The sequence below is a fragment of the Bos indicus genome, chromosome 8 (genome assembly GCF_029378745.1).
Source record: "Bos indicus isolate NIAB-ARS_2022 breed Sahiwal x Tharparkar chromosome 8, NIAB-ARS_B.indTharparkar_mat_pri_1.0, whole genome shotgun sequence".
Classification (NCBI taxonomy): domain Eukaryota; kingdom Metazoa; phylum Chordata; class Mammalia; order Artiodactyla; family Bovidae; genus Bos; species Bos indicus.
In genome coordinates, this window is record NC_091767.1 from 39,926,814 (window position 1) to 39,941,253 (window position 14,440).

Genomic DNA, 14,440 nt, shown 5'->3' on the forward strand with positions numbered 1-14,440 from the left:
GTAAATAGGGTAAGTTATATTTCTCTCCAATCTAGTTCATTATTTCTTTTTCTTACTGTATCATTGTACTGGATCAGGCTTCCAGTGAGATACTGAAGTGTTTAAGAGTGAACATCCTTCATTATTCCTGATATTTTTAAGGGGAAAGCATTCAGACTTTCATTGCTAAATATGACACTAGCAGTAGGTTAGATTTGGGGGTTTGAGGTTTTTTTTTTTTTTTTTTTTTTTTACAATTCTTAAGAGTTTAAAGCAAAAATTCAATTGTGGTCCTTGTATAATTTTCTTTCTCCTCTCTCAGGCTTTAACGTAGTTTGTACTGTGTGTGTGTGCTCAGTTCTGTCCGACTCTTCGTGATCCCATGGACTGTAGCCTGACAGGCTTCTCTGTCCCTGGGATTTTCCAGGTAAGAATACTGGAGTGGGTTTCCATTTCTTCCTCCAGGGGATCTTCCCAACCCAGTGATTGAACCCGTGTCCCCTGCATGGCAGGCAGATTCTTTACCAATGAGCCACCTGGGAAGCCCTTAAAGTAGTTTATGACTTAATTATTTTCAAAGTATGTGGTTATTATCTAAACAGCTTCAAATGTTTCTGTAATGCTATGAATTCAATAAAACTTAGCTATGAGTACACACTGAGGGCATTTATGAAATAGTTCAGGAGCATAATAGATAAAAGGTAAAACATTTGTTGTAATTACCACTCAATGTCCATTGTCCCTGCTATTACAACATACCTGCCCACTCTCAGTCTGTTTTAGGTCCAGTTCAAGCTATAATAATTCAGAAGTTGAGGGAAGAGGGTGGGATAAAGGAGTGGCTTTGGCCTGGTCCATCAGATAATCATGTTCCCTTAGTCCCAAGACTGATTATGGAATGGTCCTATAACCCAACTAAAGCCCCACAGTCTGGTCTCAACAGATAGAAACTTTTCTGCTGAGTGTGAAGCAGGGAAATAGAAACCCTGAACTGTGCTTGTAGCTGTCTCATCACCAATGGGAGCATCTCACCGGAGAGTGAAAATAACAGAAGAGTGCAGAGACGGTACATAAAAAGAGAACAGGACAGAATGATACTTTTTGAACTTCTGAATCTAGCTATACCTGAAACCAGTTACCATCTCTGAGCTCTTAAATTTTTTGAGCCATAAATTCTATGCCTCACTTTCCACTTTTCTGGCTTAAGCCTGTTCAACCTGGATTTTCTGTCACTTCCAATTAGAAGAGTGGGGAGACAAAATGTGTCACTGATATTCTGGGTGCGACCTCTCTCAATCACATTTGCCCTCTTTGCATGAAAGAAAGGCTGGCTCACATGAGGGCAAGGTCTTCTAGCTGTGGAGGCCACGGGGATGGGCTGGTGGGATAGGAAGAGGCGGGAAAATGGTCATGCTGGTACACGGATGCTGGCTGGTATGCAGATGTAGGATGCTGGTACATGGAGGCAGGCTGGTACACAGATGTAGGACGCTGGTACACGGATGCAGGATGCTGGTACACAGTGACAGAGGACGCGGGAGTCCTTATACTACTTACTCCTCCAAATGCCCACAGCAGGGCCTCCAGGATCACCAGACATCATCAGACTAACTTCTCTCCCATCATTTATAGACCTTGATAACAGTGTCCCAAGAAAACCTCTTGGCATGGCATTCAATGCTGTGTGGCTTTGTGCTGGTTATTCTCCCTCTGTCCTTTAGATTGACCTCTTGTCCTTTTTTCACCCTGCTTTGTGTCCCAGGAGGCTGAGTACAACTATGAGTGCATGATAATTGCTATTTAGTGCATATGACCAGGAAGCCACTGCATTACGTGGTTTTTACTCATTAAACCTGATTACGAAAGGCAGGAAAAAATAGTTGAGACACCGTACCATTAGCAGAGTATGAAAACTGGGTCACAGGAATGTGGGTACAAATTCTGCCACATTGTCCCAGCACCACCGACCCCAGAGAGGCATCATAAATACGGCCTCTCCGGTAACTGACAATGGCTATGGTAATGTACACATGAGAAGTTAGGTGCCTGCTTCCTACACCTCAGGACTTCTCCCAGGCTTCTGGGAGCCCTGGAGTCCAAAGAGTCCCTTGAGTTCAAGTGAGGATAAGGTTGGTTGTCGGGCCAGTCCACAGAAGTCCAGTCTCTACAGCAAGCATTCAGCTGGCTTAGAGACCCAGCTTGCTCTCATCTAGGAACAACCAAAACAAACAACAACCAGACTGTCCCTCTCCCCACAAGGTGGGACTATCCCACATGTGTTTTGGTGTCATTTCCTGAGATATATACCTCTGACTTGACATGTGGGTTCTGGTCTACTTTATTCTTCCATTTTCTACCTGTGGTCAACTTTATTTTTCTTCTTCTTCACCCCTGCCCCCACCAACTGCCCTCTTCAAATGGTTCTTATCTGCTAAACTCATGGGTGATTCTACTACCAGCTTATTTTATACATTTCTGTGAAAGAGCGTGATCTACCTTGTGGTCGTACTCGACTCTTTCCCCTCCTTGGCACCTGGGCAAATACCTGAAGGAGTGAGAAGCCTCCTCACCCTGACATACACAGTTTGGAGAGGCCCTGGGATCCTCTGCTTGAAGGACACACCTTTTTCCTCAGGTTTTATGTCAGATTTTCTGGGAACCCTACCTCTTCACAATAACCAGTTTTACAACTCCCAGAAACACCTCCTTGGTTCATTACACAATCTTAGAAGGCTTCTTTCCAAGTGTAAAAGAAATCTGACCATCTACCCCACAGCAGGGTTTAGGTAGGGGCAACTTGAGAGCAGGAAGAGATGGGCCTCTGCCTGAGAAAGAAGGGAGCCAGTCATCCTGGATTTTCTAGACTTGTCAGAATCCTGGAATTACCAGCTTGATGAATCCTGCACCCAGAATGCTAAATCTAAGCAACCGGTGCTCTCCACCTTTTTCAGCCCATTCCTCACCTCTGCTTCAGAAATCTGTGTTACCTGCCTATTTTCACCATGCGCCTACCTGCTAACGGTTTACCCTTCTCTCCCAACTCCTGTGAAGCCGCAACTCTGATCTCTCCTTCTCTACTCCCAGAAGGACTGCAGAAATAATTACTTTTATCTTCATATGAGTTGAAGTGTATTTGAAGAATTTTACTACATTTCTTAAATTAAAATGAAAGGGGTACCCAGTATTGAAAGTTTGGTCAGGAATCTCTGTTTCTAAATACTTCAGATACTTCTCTTAATCCTCACTGGTAGAAAAAAGGCAAACACAGACCAGCTTGTTTATTATTTTACATTACTCATGTATAGAATATTAAACATGTTATATAGCCACAAAAAGGGGCCCAGATGTCCTTTCCCAGAAGATGAGAGTAGGGCCCAGAACACACATACAGATAACACTGTCTTCCAGTGTTTTCAAGGAATAATACCGTAACCAGGACCCACGTTTTACCGCTTGCATGCCTCCCTTTTTTATTTCTGGGAAACAATAACAAACATTTATAAGATACTTTTATAAAGTACTTCACATGTATTAGCTCATTTGATAACAAAATATTAGATTTAAGGCCTAAAGATGGGTGTAAATGCATTTAAGATGATGTCAAGAGACAAAAGAAAAAAGAAAAGAAAACCATGGTTGAGTATGATCTTTCATAGTAATCCTAGAGGGCTTTGTTTACTTCTGGAATCTTGGAATGTTTTATGTTTGTGAAGATCTTGAGTCTCCTTTCTCAGTATTGCCCTCATGAACACATGTTCCAGGGCATGAGGAGAGTCTGTAAAAGGGAAGAAAGACTATCTGAGCAAAAAGTCATAGCTGCAAACCTCACTTACTGCCATCTACCAACCCTCTTCCCTAGAACAGAGACCCCTGAGCAGGATTCACAAAGCGATGAGCAATGCTTCCGGAAACTTCAGGATCTTGATCTTGGACTCAATAAATCCAGTGTCCTATGGTTACTCACTTGCAGTTAAAAAAGCAGCCAAACCTTACCCAATTATTTCCACATAAAAACAACAATAAATGTAAACTTTTGTTTTTTCCCACAAAATAAACAAGCTAGTTAGAAGTTACTGGCAAACACTTCTATTCAATAGTGCAAGTGGCAAATGCAGTCACAGAGGAGAGCTGGACATTTTTGTCAAGGTCTGTGGGCTCTGCACGGGCAATGGGATCTCCACCTCTGTTACGTGGAACTCAGAAGCTCCCCCATGTGATGAAACCTCAGGAAATTCTTTGGGTGTAAGAAAGAAATCAATGAAGCAGCAGCAGAAATGGGGCAAATCATTTTTGTCTCCTGATTGACAATTAACTTTTGCTAACAAAAAAGTAAAAACTCATCTTCAAAATCTTTAACAACCAAGTCTAGCATTTGTCCAAGCTGTTCAAGCTCAAGGTCTACTGGGACAGGAAGCACAGTCAGGCTAATTAATCTCTTATCACAGAAATAATTTCCAGACAGGGACAGGAATGGGCAGAATTTGGACAATGATGTGAAAGGGTGCATGAAAGGGGAAACCTAGAGAAAAGCACCTCCTATGTCATTAAAAGACATAGGAGGTGCTAAATACAACATTCAAAAAGGCTCTACCATCCAAGGGTGATTCAGCTCCACACCATGGCCCAACTTTAGGAAGCTGGATGGATCTTCCAATCTAATTCTGTCCAATTTCAGGATTGTATGGAACTATTATTTGGTCTAGTTAGCCCAAAGAATTCTCTGGAGATGAGGCAGGCTCTGGTTTCTCAAGGTCAGAACTTCCTCAGGGTAGAAAGGCACTGCCCATTCCAAGAGTTCCAGGGTCATGCTGAGTTCACACTAAAGTGGTCTCAGAACCATTGGTGACCATGTGTGCTCTTCTGAGGCCCCCAAACTAGGAGGAAAGTATATTTCAGATGACTACAGCTTGGATGAGTTCCCCAGAGTCTCCACTCAAGAACTCATACACAACTGACTGGGAAACTAGGGGATCAATGGTTCATCAAGGCTTGAGCTCTCTCAATTCCACCTCTTCTTTGAATGCTCAAGGCACATTGAGGCTTTCTTGCAGCATTTATCCCACTTAGGCTCATGTCAATGATTTCTGTGCACGTACTGGCTCTGACAGACTAAAACGAAACAGACTTCAACTCTGCATCTCTTGCCACTTAACATCAATACCTCTTCAATTTAAATTAATTGCTAAGTGAAGACATTTTCCCAGCAACGAACAACACTTTTCGTCTGACCTGCCAGTTCCCTTTGATTAACAGCAGTTGCCTAGAGAATAGTTTTGAGGATTCCAAGGCCATCACAAAGCTCCAGGGTAAAGAGTGTTGTAATCAGCTAGTGCTGCCTGCCATGGGACAGGACTGGAAGCAGTGGCTCAAATACAGTACAATTTGGGAATATAAATTAAGCAATATAAGAGCACAGAGAAGGGAAATCATCTCTGATGGGCAGTCAGAGAAGTCTATATGATAAAAGTGAAAAATGAGATCCACCATCAAGGATGGGTATAATAACGGTGAAACACAATGAGCAGAAGCAGAAGGACAGGAGAGCACTATACATCCTGGGAAAGTAACTTTTAGACAAGCTCAACTAGAGTAACTTCAAATAGAAAATTTATGTGGAAGAGGAATAAGGGAAAGTTCTAAATACTGTAGGATGCCTCAGGTTCAAAGACATAATAAAGAAAAGCCAAGAGACAGACAAGAGACGGAGTAAGAAGGAGGCTACTAGGCTTTATTTAGCTATTATACAACAGTGAAGTCTGTAAGAACGCTCTGAACTATAATTTGGGTGTATCCAGGTTTTCTAGGAAGCAGTCTTACTTAATGGTTAATAACCACAGTTTTGGAGTCAGTTATGGGTGCAAATCCCAGTTCTGAGTGTGACCTCAGTCATGTATCTTAAGCCTTGTACATTTCAGTCTCCTTATCTGTAAAATAAATATAGGGTCAATTGGGAAATAATGTGCATAAAAGTCATAATAAACCCTCCAAAAGTATTACCAATTAGACTTGGTTACCCACAAGAAAAATAAATTGTCAAAGGAGAAACTCCCTCATTGCTTCATAATTTGGGAAATCTCATATGAAACTTGTAAAGTGGTTAAGTGGCTCAGAAAATAAGTATATGAAATAGCCACAGAATCAGTTTATTTTCCAGTAATGCTTGGAGGCTTGGAGATTAGGCTTTCTGTGGTTAGGCATTTTTGATGATGGTCCATTTTTTTTATTGTTGACTTAATTCTTTACTGAATTATAAGTAACCAGATAATTATTAAGCAATACAACAGTGGTAGAATAATAATTTAATTTTACAATCTCATTCAAGATTCTCACCTAAGGGTTTCCTCCTTAGTCAAGTAAGTGCAGTTTTAACCCCTGAGAAAAGCAAGTTCAAACTGTTATCTCAATGCAGCTGTAAAAATGAACGCACAGTGCAGACCCTCACTGAGGTCACACCTGAACAGAAGTTCCACTCCCAAAAGCCACCACTTTGCTTCAATAGGTTGACCTAGCAGCGTCACACGATGCTGCTACCAGGACCTTTCCTGGACACAGGAAAATCTGCTGTAACAACTGTCCTGCCTGTGGACCCAGTTATGGACTCTGTGACCAAGAAGGGCCCTGGGAACAAAGACCTCAGCCTAAGCATGGAGGGACTGGTGGGAGGGTTTTGCTGCCTCAGTGCTGGTTCTAGGTCTTGTGGTGGAGAACGAGGCATAACTTCCTCTCTGTCCTGACGGAGTGGAGACCATGGCCCAGAGCTCACACAGCTGGGGCTGGGCCTGGGAGGGGAATCTCCCAGGACACACAGCAGGAAGTGTCTACAAGCTGGGACGAGGTCTGCCCATCCCGGAAAACGCAGGAGTATTTGTTGGAAAGGAAATATTCTACCTCTGGTAATGGAACAGGCAGTCAGCAGATATTTTTCAAACACAGGGTAGTAACATTTCTGGCAATGAAATGAGTCACTGAAACACTTCCTTTCCATTAACAGAGGTGTTACTGTGGAGCTTACTAATTACAACAGAGCCCTCTTTGTCACCGTTTGGGTCTGTTTCCTCAGCAAGTATAATGAATTAGCTCCTTCCAAATCTATCTGCTAGGCTAAACTATAGCTCCAAAGTGAATTATTGGCTTAGTAGTAACTGTCTCCAATATTGTCTTCTATTAGATGTATGTGGAACATTCAAAATAGGAAAGGCTTGCTACTTTAACACACACTGCTGCAGAGGAGTCTAACTGGGCCAACTCAGTGTTGTCTAAGATGAGTTCATTTTCTTCAAGAGTGCTCCAGTCCCCACAGTATCTGTGACCCCAGATCTCCAGAGACATTAACACGGGGGAGACCTGCAGCTCCTCAGGCGGACAGAGCTGCCTGGCATCAGGCCAACATGTCACTGACTCCCTACAGGCCAGCTACTTCCAGTCTCAGCTCTATTAAAGGTAATCACAGCTCCTCCCAAGTAATTAACGTGGAAAGTGTTCTCTCTTTATAAGCAAGTGCTCATCTGAGTGTGTATATGCTCTCCGATTGCTAATTCCTAATCCCATTTATTTGTACCTTGTCTGTGCAACCCAGGGTTTTCTTCCGCTGGAGCAACTATATGAGTGCCACCAAATCCAGATTTGGCATGTGTTAGCTTTCTACATTGGAGAAGGCAATGGCACCCCACCCCAGTACTCTTGCCTGGAAAATCCCACGGACGGAGGAGCCTGGTGGGCTGCAGTCCATGGGGTTGCCAGGAATTGGACACGACTGAGCGACTTCATTTTCACGTTTCACTTTCATGCATTGGAGAAGGAAATGGCAACCCACTCCAGTATTCTTGCCTGGAGAATCCCAGGGACGGGGGAACCTGGTGGGCTGCCGTCTATGGGGTCACACAGAGTCGGACACGACTGAAGCGACTTAGCAGCAGTAGCAGCAGCAGCAGCAGCAGCTTTCTACATCTTGTGTGATCATTTTAAGCTTCCTTTATTTCTTATGCCCACTGCTCAAATTTTTGACAGATGGTAAGTTTGATCAACTAAAAATCATAATCTTTTCAGTGATTCTACAACTCTGGTTCTGATTCTACATCTCTGGATTCTGATTTGGTTCCAAAACTAAAACCAAACCAGGCATGGGTATTCAAAGCCCAAAACTGTTTCCCTAATTCTTCCATATGTGAAACTGGGATCTAGTCAGCTAAACGATTGCTTCCCCAATATATTTAATTAAGCAAATACATGCAAGATACACATTCCTGTATAAAAACAATATAAGTTTTTAGACCTCATATTACTGTTGTAATGAATAATTTAAAGCTGACATAGAACATTACCTTCATAACTGTTCCACACACAATTTACATTATTATATCCCAAGTCACAGATGTAGAACAACTGATTCAACATCAAGGTCTTTTTATCCTCTAGTAATGACTTTGTGTGTATGTGGGTTAAATCGCTTTGGTTGTGTCCAGCTCTTTGTGACGCTATGGACCATAGCCTGCCAGGCTCCTCTGTTCCTGGGATTCTCCTGGCAGGAATACTGGAGTGGGCTGCTATTTCCTCATCCAGGGGATTTTCCCCACCCAGGGATCGAACCTGAACCTGTGTCTCCTGCAACTCCTGCATTGCAGGTGGATTCTTTACCGCTGAGCCATCAGGGAAGCCAGTAATGACCTTAACTCTTCCTAAGTTCCCTAAGAAGAGTTCCTCTGAGTCTGAGCAATGAACTTAGGAATGACTACACAAGCATAGAGCTAAAGGATCTTAAATCTAGAAGGAACTTCAGTGATCTGACCCAGGGTCAACAAGCGTGCAGCACACGTGCCACTACTCCCTGATCTTAAGCCCTTGGCAGACATTGGTAATCAATTTCAGAACTTTTGTTTCCAATTCTTTCTCAACAAAATATCACTTCAGACAGTCGGCTACCTATAAATGGGAGCTGGCATTTCAACGAAATCTTTTTTCTCTTCCAGCTAATCCAAACCTCTCTTCCTTCTGATAAGAAGGTTAATAGGAATGCTTCTGCCCTCTAGGGGTCTATAACCTAGTTGTGAGGAAGAAACGTTTAACATACTTGATAAGTATGTATAATACTGTTAATCTGTCTTATGCAAATCAGAGGGTGAAGCAGGCAGAGAAGAATGTATGATGGAATTCAAGCTTAGGTTTGGGCTAATTTACTCATTCAATAAACAAAGATAACCTCTTACTATCTCCCTGGGTCATGAATGACTCAACAAATGTATTGAGCACACCAGGCATTGTGACAGGTGCTGTGGATATAGTGAGGGGCAGCCAGAACTCCCTCCCTCAAGGGCTCTTCAAGGGTCAGTGGGGAGGGCAAACATTAGCAAATACTCTAACTACTTGGACTTCCCTGTGGCTCAGACAGTAAAGCGTCTGCCTACAATGCGGGAGACCTGGGTTCGGTCCCTGGGTTGGGAAGATCCCCTGGCGAAGGCAATGGCAATCCCCTTCAGTACTCTTGCCTGGAAAATCCCATGGACAGAGGAGCCTGGTAGGCTACAGTCCATGGGGTCACCTGAGTGACTTCACTTTCACTTTTTTCCCAACTACAGGGCAACAAAGAGCAAGTTGATATTGGTTCTGTGCAGTGGGAAGGCATGATAGTTCTCCAAGCTGCCGCCCCCGCCAGGACTCCCTCTCCTGCTAGAGATCACCATCTCCTCGTTCCAAGGACCAAACCTAGTCAAGGAGTATCAGGTCAACCTGCCGAACACCTCACAGAGCCATCTTTTCCTTTCTACTCCCACTGCTGCTGCCCTGCTGAGGCCCCCATCTCCCTCTCTACCTGCACCTTGACAGTAATCCCCTGGGTGTTCTGCCCACCTGCAACATTACCCTCCACTTGGATCCATTCGCCACATCCATCTGCCTCAAGGACCTTTTCTAAGCACAGTCCTGACCATGTCATTGCCCAGCTTCATCCCCAGGAGCATGTCTGAACTTACCAGTGTGGCATTCCAATCCCTCTATGATCCGGCCCCTGACCTCTGTGGCAGCTTTGCTTTTTTCCCTTATGTACCTCAGTCACACCCTTTACACCAGTCACACCAAGCCACTGAGTTCGAAGGTAAGAAGGGCAGACTTTGAAGGTGGAAAGAATAGCAGGGCAGCCTCATGGACCAAGGTGTAAGGGTGACACTGAGCCTAGAGTGGAGACCAACCTGGCTAATGAGTCCGGCAAACCCCACAGGAACAGTGTTCCTCCAGGGTATACACTGCAATTCCGACAGTCCCTAGAGACATGTTTCTGCCCCTTCTCAGTCTCAGGGGAGAAAGGGGCAACTGAAAACCAAATCGAACACTACAGAGTCTTCATTCCCTATTTCAACATGGCACACAGCCAGACCACTGTGATCCTCAAGAGGTTCTGTGAGGACTAGGGAGATGGGGACAAAGAGGAGGACAGCATCCAAAGGAGGGGGAGGGAAAGTACAGTAAAGCTGGGAATTGCCAGTTGTTATCTGAGTGATCCTGAGTTCATGTCTGTTTCCTCATCCATATAACGGCAAAGCAATAACGCCTACCTCACAGTTGAAATATTTTTCTCATTGATTTTTCTTAAGCATTTCCTAAGATTTTACTAACCATGACAGAAATGAGATTAGAAAAGTGGCTAATTGCACTAGCTTCCTAAGCTGGTCTCTCGGCTTCCACCCTTGTGTCTGCCATCTGTGGTCTAAGAGCAGCCAGGAGAGCAGATTAAGACAATCGGAACATGTCACTACTCTGCTCAAAACCTTTAATGGTTTCCCAACTCCAGTAAAAATCAACGTCCTTATAAGAGCTCACACCATCCTATCGCCTCTCCCCTTCCCACTCCATTCCCATGCTCTTCCTCAAGCATGCTGGGATCACCCCAGATATCTGTGCACGTGTTCCCTCACTTCTTCCCAGTCTCAACTCAACTGTCACCTTCTTAGCAGGGCCTGGTGGCTCAATGGTAAAGAATTCAGTTGCCAATGCAGGAGATGCAGGTTCCATCCCTGGGTTGAGAGGGTCCCCTGGAGAAGGAAATGGTAACTCCAGTGTTCTTGCCTGGAAAATCCCAGGGAGAGAGGAGCCTGGCAGCTTATAGTCCATGGGAGTCGCAAAGGAGTTGGACACAACTTAGCAACTTAACAGCAGCAGCAGCAGGGCCTTCCCATTCACCCTATTCCAACTATAACTGCCTGGAAGTTCCCCTCCCTGCTTTATGTTACTCTAGAACACTCTCACCATCCAATGTACTCTATACTGTAGTTCACCTCTTTATCCAGTTTACTGTCTACTTGTCTCCACTTAAACATATGCTCCATGAGGACAGGGGTTTTATTTTGTTCACTGTTGTGTGCCCTGCCTCTAGAAAAGTCCCTGGCACACAGGAGATGCCTGATATAGATTTGTTGAATGAGCAAATGATTTAAGTGCCAGTTACAGTACTGGTATATTCTAAGGCTGAGCTGATTAGAGGCCCCGCAGCACAGGCTGAAGCACATGAGTTTCATGATAACAAAATACATTCTGAACACTGAGCTGAAGCTGTTCCCCCGCCCCCATCCCATACTCAGGGTCTTCAGAGACATGTAGAAACACAGCAGGAGAGCTTATGCCACAGCTCAAATTAGCACTGCCAGATATATACTACAAGAGCCCCAGCGGAGGAGACATGAGGCTGGCTTGGGCAAGGATATTACTAAGAACATGAAGAAACTGTTCTCAGTTTTAGACAATAGAATCTGAATCTATAAATGATTGCTTCCTTTAGTGTGCTGAAGAAAATTATTCAGGAAGAATAAGCTTGTCGGTTCTGTCCTGTAAATAACAATAGCTATATCCTTTCCTGAAAATGCATGAGCTGGAAATCAGATTTTTCAAACGACTGAAATAAAGCACAACCTGTCTGGACAGAATGATCAGGCTTTATGTTGTGAGCGGGGTGAGGGTTCCATGAGTGCCTTGCCAACATTATACATGCCATGATCATTACCGGTTGACTTGAATTACAATGCACAGAATTCTCACACACTGATTCTGCTTGAACAGAATTCCCACTGAAAGCACAAAAATTCTTCCCTCAGAATTTCTGCCTGTTAAATGAAATGAGAATCATGCTATATGGGGCACAAAACAAAATTATTAATCCTTTCCATAGCCTTTTAAAACAATGAATAGTGAGTGCTCTGGAGGCTGGTGTTCACCTGGACAGAACATGTCATCAAAATACTTGAATCACCCTGGACTCAGAATTCTAGGCTGGACACCAACCAGGACAGAGAAAGACCATGAGAGACCTTATTTCATAAGAAAATATTAATTTCCTCAGAATCAAGGTATTCAAATCACCTTAAAATGACATTTACTGAGTGTCTGTTATATGCTAGTCATACAACCAGGTATTTTCACATTATCTTAATCAACTCTAATAGCATAGGAGGGAATGATCTATATCCCTATTTTCCAGATGAGGAAATTGAGGATTCCAGAGAACGAGATTTTGTCTAAATCACAGAGCATGACTAGATCAGAATTCAAATCTAAGACTCTTGACTCCAGTCTCTGTTCTTGTACTACTACCCTACAGAAGCAAGGGAAAGGCCTGCAAGAATCGTAATGAATACAGTGAAAATTGTTCCTAATCCGTGGTGGCTCAGACCGTAAAGAGTCTTTTTGCAATACAGAAGACCCAGGTTTGATTTGTTGGTTGGGAAGATCCTGGAGAAGGGAATGGCAGTCCATTCCAGGGACAGAGGAATCCATGGGGTCTCAGAGTCAGACACGACTGAGTGACAGACACACACACACATACAATCAGATTTTACTAAAGGCCTCTCATCTGAAAATCTAAGATGTTATCTCCAGGACCTTGTAGGGTTTTACAGATAGTGAAAGATAGTCACTTTAACAAAGAAAGTCACATAACTATTCAGCCTCTTTATTTCTTGAGTAACAATATAAGGAAATAGTTAGCTTTTAGTATCTCTTTGTCCACAAAAGAAACTAACATTTACACCTAATAAAGATGACCTTTAATTACATCTCCTCTCACATACTGTCTTGAAAAATCAGAGGCTTTCAGCTGGTTGCTAAAAAGTTTTGCCCTTCACTTCAAAAATCAAAATATTTTAAAGTGTCAGGGCTGATGAATTATATATAGCAGGGACAAAATACTTCAGTTTTAATCAGAAGATGATATTCTGTCAGGGTAATAAAAACTTTTTCCTTTTTTAAGGTCCACATGTTGAAAGGTTCGGAAAGGAGGCTACATGAGACTGTTTGCGATCTCTGCATCAATTAAGACTGTTACAAAACTAAACTTACTATCATGGTCAAAAGCGCTTATGGATGGACTTAGCATCTCTGTTATAAGTTGGTTGCAATTTCACTTCTGGGTTTAACCCAGAATGAGTTAGCACAGATGACAGAGACAGAGGTGTGACTTTTGTACTCAAGCCCAGTGCTCCAAAGAATGAAGAAAAGAGAAGAATCCTGGGAAGAGCCTTGTGATGGGTGCACTGAGGGTGGTGTAGGCCCGACACTTCTCAGACCAAGAGTTGAAATGCTCAGGACAGCCTAATGTTACTCCTTGAGGAGCAAATGTGCTGAAAGACTTCAGCTGAGTACTTACAGATTTAATATTGTGTTTTCCTTTCTGGACCAAAGAATCTGAAATCACGCTCCCAGGGCTTACCCACATTAAAACTGGAAAAAATTGCCCATCTGGCACCAAAGGCCCCATCTGCAAAACAGACATTTTATCCCCCGTGACCCGGAAGATGTATATACGTGACAGGTTCTGAAGGCCAGGGAACAATTTTCAAAATCTTTGCCAAACCAGCCTTCAGTGAATCAGTAAACTCAACACCAGCATGCCACACGTGGTCAACAGGTGAGTATTTCTGGAAAACTCCACAGCTGAAAAGGCAGGATCATTTCACTTCCACAAGGAATCAGGAGGGAAATGCCAGCCTACCCAAAACCATCCCGAAGAAGGGATTTCACAATTAATTCTGGACTCCTGTCACTAGGAAAACAAGACCATCTCATCTATTTGCCTGCAAGAAAATCACATCACTCTTTTTGAGGAATCTGTTATTTAAAATGTGATGGGGCAGGATAGCCCTTTCCTTAGAGCCACGTGACTCTTCTTGGGGAAAACAGAGCTAAGTAGTCAAGACTTGCTCCTCTGCTTCTCTCTTTTCCTCCCACAGATAGCCTCTGCTAAAGTAATTCCAGGATGTTGTTTATTTACTAGAAACCTGACTTTGCGCAAGGATCTAGAGGAGCAAACCCGACCCTGAGGATCGCGTTAACTTCCACAGACGTTTTTGGGGGCGGGGCACCAAGATAGAAAGCAGGTGACACCAAATATTCTGAGATTGAGCAGCAGCAGCTGGAGAGAAATGTGCTTGGGGTTGGGAGAGGCACAGGCTACCCCTCCTCCCAGCTCCAGTTTCCAAATGGA

General features: G+C 43.5%; 1 protein-coding gene across 1 annotated transcript in view; it reads right to left on the reverse strand.

The window, feature by feature from the left end:
- SLC1A1 (solute carrier family 1 member 1) overlaps positions 1 to 14,440 on the reverse strand; it is a 75,325-nt gene that overhangs the window by 59,441 nt on the left and 1,444 nt on the right. The window lies entirely within an intron of this gene.